Source organism: Trachurus japonicus, chromosome 20 (genome assembly GCF_045865225.1).
Source record: "Trachurus japonicus isolate A0001 chromosome 20, Traja_1.0".
NCBI lineage: Eukaryota > Metazoa > Chordata > Actinopteri > Carangiformes > Carangidae > Trachurus > Trachurus japonicus.
In genome coordinates, this window is record NC_140926.1 from 24994368 (window position 1) to 25002255 (window position 7888).

Below are 7888 nucleotides of genomic sequence, written 5' to 3' on the forward strand. Positions count from 1 at the left end.
ACCGGACCTGAGACAAACACATAATGTGAGGTTTCACAAAAACTCTGAGGCTCTCTGATATGATAGCATCTGTCAATGCTCTAATTAACTTCATGAATCATTTACTGCTTCATAGGTCAGTGATAAAACAAGAGGATTAAATTTACATTAATAAATGATCATCCATAAATCCATCCTATCCATCCATTTTCTTCTGATTATCCATGGTGTTGAGGCAGTGCCAGCAGGTAAAGCAGAGGGTTCCAGATGGCCTTTGTCCCAGCAGGGCAGTCCAGCATCTACTGTACTAGGGGATCCCAACGTGTTCCCAGGCCAGCAGGGATATACAATCCCTCCAGCTAGTTCCAGGTCTTCTCTGAGGTCTCGTCCCTGTTGGACATGCCTGTTAGGTGCCCAGGAGGAGGCATCCTTACCAGATGCCTGAACCACCTCAACTGGCTCCTCTCAACATGAAGGAGCAGCACCCTATCTCTGAAGCAAAGACCAGCTACCCAGAAGAAGCCCATTTCAGCCATTGCATCCATGATCTCTCTTCTTTTCACTCCCCAAAACTCATCACCATAGATTAGGATTGGAATGAATTTGGCTGCAATCCATCCCCATGTGGATGAGGTCCAAGGGGCCAGTTGTCGGTCTGAGAAGTGAAGCTCACTTCCGCGTTCAAAAAACTGCAATCCCCTCGGATTCCTCTGGGGGCTGGTGTCAGAAGGGAGCATTCCCCATAGACCCCCGTGTTAAAATCGCCGACTTTACATCCTCAGTAAACATGTTAAAAGCCTGGTGTCAGAACGTTTTTTCGTCTCAATCGATAGTTTCTACCCCCGCACACACTCTGAGGGGGGTGAATTTTTTTTTAACTCTACAGTTTTACTGTTATTAGGTTAAAATTCTGGCCAATCAGGGCGCGGAAACGTTGAGTGACAGGTCCGAGCAGCTCCGTGGACAGCTGCTTCGAGGCCAGTGGGCGGGTTCTCGGCCGGCCAATCCAACATGGCGCTGTTCAGGCCGCCATATTTGAGTCACAAAAACGACTCCCCAAAACCAGTGGGTGACGTCACGGTCCATTCTTTTTACAGTCTATGATGAGGTCACATTCTGACACAACCATCAGGACCACATCATCCACAAAGAGCAATGATGCAGTCCTGAGGCTTCCAATTTAGACATACTCTTCACCTTAGCTGCACCATGAACACCACAAACTAATCTGGTGTATTCACACCTGGTTCGTTTGGAGCAGTTGTTCCGAAACAGGGAGTGTTTCACCACTCAGATCAGTTCGTTGGGTTATAGGTGAACACAGCAATCACACTTGGATGCGGAATAAAACAAGATGGCTGACTTGGGTCGACTTCCCTTTTTTGACCAAGTTTGGGTCGACAAGATATGGGCTACAATTGACTCGGTCAGGGCTTCAACCACTTCTGTTTGGGCCAGATTAGAATTTTCAGGCCCATTGATACCTCTATGCATGGTTTGTGTTTTTCCTGGGTAAGATTTCTGACCAGAAATAACAGTTGGTTCCCGCATGGCATTTGTTTACAACTTTGGACTGCTTGGGACTGTTACCGTGTGTGAACACGAATGACCCAAAAGAAAAAATGCAGCAATTGTATCGGTTTAGCCCCTGAATCGGAACAAAGCGAACAAGCCACAGGTCTGAATACACCCTAGATCTTTTTTAAACGCTGCCTTCTCAGAAATTCAAACAATCAATTTCACATCAACTGTTTATGTTGAATCTCAGCTGGAGATGGCTAACCGGCCTAGGCTAACTGTTCAGAGTGAGTGAAAAAGCTTCTAGTTCACAGCAGAACTGAAACACAGAAGGAGGAAGGAGGATCCTGTCCTTGGCTTTTTATGTCAAGTCAACAGAACTGTGAATGTTTCAACACTGTGTTCTAAGACTACGCCCAGTCCACACTACTGTTTTACTACGCTACACACATCTCGGTTATGTTTCGGCCTACCATCCACACTACTCTGGTGTTTCAGATCCTTAAAAAACGGAGGGTTTTGGAAACATTGCTGACCACGTTTTCTTTTGAAACTCCTGGGTACGTTGTAGTCCCAATAAAACAGAGATATTTAGAAAGGATGATGTAGACTAGAACGTATCTTCCTCGACTACTAGTGGTCAAAACAACATGGAAATTTAAAGCAGAAGTAAGTGATATATTTGTGTTAATATAAGTCTTAAATAGTTATATCTTCCGACAGCAATCACTTACATAGAGTGTTTGGACTGAAACACGGGTCTGTCAGTCACTCTGCTCTGCTCTGAGTCGAAGAGAAAACATTTATCGTATCCAATGAGGAGAGAGAACGGCATGCAGGGCTGTGTGTGCAGCCAAGGAACGCCGTGAATGTGGCGACGTAGGGACGAGGACTGTTATGGTGCGTTCAAGGAAACTCGTATTTTTCCGACCGTGAAGTGGTACCAGTTCGATCTGGTACGAGTTCACCGGTCGGAAGTTACGAGTGGCCGTTATAGTGACTTTCACCGGTAAAACAGGTCGGAAAAACACGAGTCCCACACAGCAGGAGACTCCGACGCGGATCCGCATTCAAGTCACCAAACCCGCGTGACTGTCACATTCGTTTGGCCGCCGCCTAGAGGATCAGCCCCGCCTCCAGGCAGAGCCGTTATTCTACCGTCAAACAGCGGATCCCGAACGGACCCGTGTCGGACGTGTGGACACGGACGCGCCTTTACTGTAACGGTCGAACACAGTAGTCCACACCGAGCCGAGACTAGAGGAGTCATCTTTCTTTGCTGGGACACGGTTGTGCTGAAGCCTCTAGTAAGTTTATTGATTTATTTATGTATTGCGACATTCACAGTAAACATTGGCCTTTGTGTTTTTAATCGTCATGTATATTAATGCTTGTAATGACGTTGTTTGATATTAGCACTGTTAGAACTTTTGTAGTTTTGTGCAACAGGCTAGGTTAGCTTCTAGCTGAGATGTGATGATGCACGTCTGTAGCTATTTTGTTTTAAAATGGGATAGCAATTTCGGGAGAATATGTTGTGGTTGTGTGACTAAAAAAACACACATTGTTATTTGGTAACGTTATGGTTATCTGTTTTAATGTATCGCAGCTGTTATGCTGTGTAACGTTAGCCTATGCTAGCGGTAACTTATGTAACTTAGCTGCTATTTCTCCGACCTCGACCTCCCATTTCCTCAATTTAAGTAGGCTATGCCCGGTGTTCCGACTCCCAGTAATTACGAGTCGCCCTCTTCATACACATTACGGTGTTTTTTTTTTTAAATAATTATTTTCTTTTCTTTAAAACTAACTAGCCGTTAGCGGCTAGTTAGCCGGCTAGTTAGCCGCTAACGGCTAGTTAGCCGCTCGGCTTTTATTTAAAAAATAAAAAACACCGTAATGTTTATGAAGAGGGCAACCAACTCCAACGTTACGGAGTTTAGAATGACTTTTTTAAGCCTCTCTTTGCTCCTCATGTCGTAATTCTCCGTGACTTTTCGCTAGCCGAGCGGCTAACGGCGCTGTTGTACTGTATATCAGCACGGGTGTGATTCGGTCGTAGGCACGAGGCCGCACACCCGTGCTGATATACAGTACAACAGCACTCCCTCTGCCTTTATTCATCCCACGAAGGGGAAATTCACAAGTTACAGCAGCAGTACAAACACACTCACACATGCCATGCACACTGGCAATATTAATGTTTAAGCTTGTCAGTGCTTTATGATGATTAATATATGCTGAGAAACAAGATAAAATTGTAAATCAAGCAGGAAAGACCAATAATTTGTGTTTAATGAATCAAATATAATCAGATATTGTTTTGGTCATAGGCTATGTTTAATTCGCTGGGGAGGAGGGGCGGGCACACAGCTTTTCTTTTTTTTTAAACTTTTTTTTTTAAATAGTGAGGGCTGTCATTTTTGCTAAGCTTAAGTCAACTAAAGTTAGCTATTTTGTGTCTTCTATGTCCTGCCTTGAGTTTATGTTGTCTACACACCCACATACTTGACTTTTTTTCAACATTTTTTCTATTTTTACTGTGCAGATAATCCTCCAGCTATGCCAATATTTGACATGTCTCTGGGTGCTGCTGTGTAGTGGTGAGTATTAGCCTACTATTCAATTGCTTTTGTTGGTTTTCGGGATGCACATTTTGAATTTTTTTTCTGACTGATGATAACCAACGCTTGTTAACCGATATGATTACAATGCTCTCGGGGGCGATCACTTTTTCTCTTTTGCGCAGCTCTGTTGTAACAGGTGATGCAGATCGATGTCCCTGTAGGCTACATTTGTTGTCTGGCCTTCTTTTATGATATTATTCCTTTTTTAATATTGTGAGTAAAGATAATTACTGCAAGTCCTATTGCCTTTAAGATTCTAATGTTCATTTTTTTTGTTGAAACTATTTTGGAGAGATATGTCTAATAATCAGTCTTCATTACAACACAAAATAATATGGCACCACAAACTAAACCAATTTCCATTTGTCTTTCTTTCTCTAGTGAATGTGGCAGTGTAAAGGGTGTTCAGTTGCTGTGCAATATTTGACATGTCTCAGGGTGCTGTGTCAAAGGCTCTGCAGTAGTGGTGAGTATTACTAAATCAGTTGTTGTTTTCTGAGTTTATTGTTTTTTTTTCATTTATGTATATTATTTTTAAACAATTACTCAGTAATGAAAAAGAAATAGGGGGCATCATTGCACCAATGGATGAAGTAAATATATTCTCTGGGTTGGGGGTGTAACAACTGATTGTCTTCAAGACAAAAATGCCTTTTACCAGGACAAATGAGAATTTTCACAGACATGAACTCAAACAACACAACTTCTCCTCTGCTTTTCTGCCGTAGGATGATGACGTGGATCTGGGAAGAGAATGCGTCCTAAAGACCCTCTGCGTTTACCTGAATGAGGACCCGGAGAATCTATTGAGAGTATGTGGTAAGTATTACTTAGGTTTAGTATGTTGAGATGTTATCTTTCGTATTTTATATAAACTTTAAAACATCTACTCATTGTAATTACTTTACAGTCAGCTAAGTTGTAGGATAATATGGTAGTGCTCTTAATATCAAAGTGTGTGTTTATTTTTCATTAAAGGGATAGTTCGGGTCTTTTGATATCTATCTATACCCTTGTTTTAGCACAGAGCTAAAGGGAGAGCTTTATGAACCTGATGTGATGCTGAACCTCATCAGATGGAGTTCCATAGACTGTAGGAAAGAGGTTAGAGCAGAGAAGAGTGATCGTTGCAGCGCAGTCCATGGTGGAAGATCAGACCAACAAATATACAGACAGACAGCGTGCATCACCTCCAAGGATGGTGCTGCTGGAAAAAAAAAAGAACAGCACTCCTCTGCAGCCAGCTGACGTGTAGCTCACCTGCAGCTGTCAGAGGATCCTCGCTCTTTCTTTAGCCTGGCGTTTGGATGCACTTTGTTCAACATGTGAAGATCTAACCACCATCTGACCACCGGTCAGCTGAGCCAGCTAACAGAGTGGACGTGGCTGGTGTGTAGGCTCGCTATTTTATAACGGCAAGAAAAAATAATCGTCCTGATAGTGTGTACATTTGTCCGGCTGATCTTCCATCACGGACTGCGCTGCATTACTGATCATCACCCGGTCACCCTGTCTGTCACAGCTGCAGCTGTGGTCTAACTTCAGCTTGTTGCTTCCCTGTCCCTCCTCTCTGTGTCTGCCCGTTCTAACTCCATCTGACGAGGTTCAGCATCACATCAGGTTCATAAAGGTCTCCCCTTGGCTCTGTGCTAAAACAAGGGATGGCTTCATCACTTGTGTCATAATCAGATTACGTGAACTATCCGAGCAATAAACTCCATGAAACAGCTGATGGAAATGCGCACAGCCGTCTAGAGGCGGCAGCGCGCAGTGATACGGAGGGAGAGAAAATAGCAGCAAGCGATTGTGAGGTCAGACTTTTTTGTGGACAACGGTTTTGTGATGCAAATGTATCACTCTTTTGAACGCATATTGTTTTGAGAAGTAAAACGCTTTATTTTCGTGACCCCAGCCAACTAACCGGACTACATTCGTCAGCACCGCAAACTCTCAAAGTGTGAGAGAGAGAATTAAACATAGCCTATTTATTATCAGTTACTATGACCAAAACAATATTTGATTCGTTAAACATAAATTGGTCTTCCCTGTAGGATTTGTTTTATTTACAATCTTATTTCTCAGCATATAGGCCTATTAATTATCATGACAACATAAAGCACTGACGAATAAGCCTAAACATTGATACAGGACTCTGTAACACAACTCATCACACATTCATGCTCTCCCTGTGTGATCATCTGAGAAGCAGACAGTCTGAGGTTGAAGTTTAGGTGACACTGTGACAGGTCTCTGTACGTCTTGACCACATGTCAGCTGGTCAGCTGTAGTAGAGGAGAACTCAGCTGTTTTCAGCTCCACCGCACGTAGCGTTTTTTTTTTTTTTTTTTAGGAGCTCCGGTATATTGCGGCTTTATGCGGGAGGACACGCGATAAACTACAGCTGATCCAATGTATTTATCTGAGCTTGGTCACCGTGAGAGGCGCTTTGAGCTGCGTTCATATTAAGTTACACCTGACGCAGGACAGGGCATTTTGACAGGTCTGCGCTCACATCAGCTGTGTTTATTTACCCTCACCCTGTCACATAAGCGATCAGCTGTTTTTTTTGTTTTTTTTAACGTTTGATGTCTTTTTTTCTTTTTGCTCGAAATTAAACATGGTATGACCTTGACTCTCTATATATCTGTCTGTTTGATTACAGGTGCTGTAAGAAAAAATACAGTGACAGGTCAGCCACAGATGACGAGGTGACCAAACACGCCATCCACCTTGCGGCAGATTGTGCAGCGAGGAGACGTGTCCCGCCTCCATCCACGCGAGAACCCCAGTAGCATGTACTTTAAAAGAATAAACAATATTTGTATTGAACTTCTTGTCGTTCACCAGTTATTCATTTTCTGATATTTTAGCTTCACATTTCATTGAAGTTGTAGCCTCATTTTGTACAGTTAATTGATGTCTTGACTTCAACCTTTTCTGTATATTGACAATAGTGTTGGGTTAAAAATGCAAGGCAATGCAGATTTAAGCTTGGTGTAGAAGTCTAGGCTAGGCATAGTTATAGTTTTAGTTTAAGCTATTTTATGGAGATTTTGAAAATGATGAACGGGTCCAAAACGGACCCGGGCCAGAGGTTTTTTTTGCGTCCGTTTCGGATCCGCGGCGGATTTGCGTGTCCTGAACGGACCCGGGCCAGAGGTAATTTATAAGTCCGTTGCGGGTCCCAAACGGATCCGGGCCAGAGGGTTATTATGAGTCTGTTGCGGATCCGCGGCGGATTTGCGGGCCCTGAACGGACCCGCCGCGGAGGTATGATTTAAATCGCGGATGCGGACCGGATGCAGCGCGGATCCAGGACGGGTCCGCGATCCGCCTTCGTTGCGGATCCGTCACAGAGAGCAAGTGGACTCCGATACGGGTCCGTTTCGCGGGTCCGTTCCGGAAGCCGCGCTACATCCGCGGCGGGTCCGCGGCGGACTCCTTTTGCTATGTGGGGTGGGTTGCCTGAAACGCTACAAAGTCGTAAGTTGTGACTTGAAGCTGTAATTTACGATTTCAAAAGCCTGCCTGGAACGCAGCATTAGCGAAAACGACCGGACCACTTACATCTGCTTTAAGTTGTCCAGTTTAAATTCTATATTTTAACACTGCAGCTTTTTGCTTTTCTTCCTCCTACTATGTTTTGCAACTATAACTGTAGAGTGGACAGTCTGCTTCCTGTTTATACTGGCTCTAGTTTGTGTGATTGCTAAGTGTTTCAGATGTGTTAGTATGGATGGAGATCTTTTGTTATAGACACACCC

The 7888-nt window shown here is 43.7% G+C and overlaps 2 long non-coding RNA genes across 2 annotated transcripts; both read left to right on the forward strand.

Annotated features, from left to right (window-relative positions):
* The first annotated feature begins 229 nt into the window (after positions 1-229).
* LOC146966990 (uncharacterized) lies at positions 230-1766 on the forward strand. Its single transcript, XR_015034511.1, has 3 exons — positions 230-612; positions 1088-1212; positions 1675-1766. It is a non-coding gene; the product is annotated as an uncharacterized LOC146966990 (long non-coding RNA).
* A 782-nt stretch (positions 1767-2548) lies between these two features.
* Positions 2549-6913, forward strand: LOC146966991 (uncharacterized). Its single transcript, XR_015034512.1, has 5 exons — positions 2549-2804; positions 4046-4100; positions 4506-4590; positions 4853-4943; positions 6787-6913. It is a non-coding gene; the product is annotated as an uncharacterized LOC146966991 (long non-coding RNA).
* Positions 6914-7888: the final 975 nt, after the last annotated feature.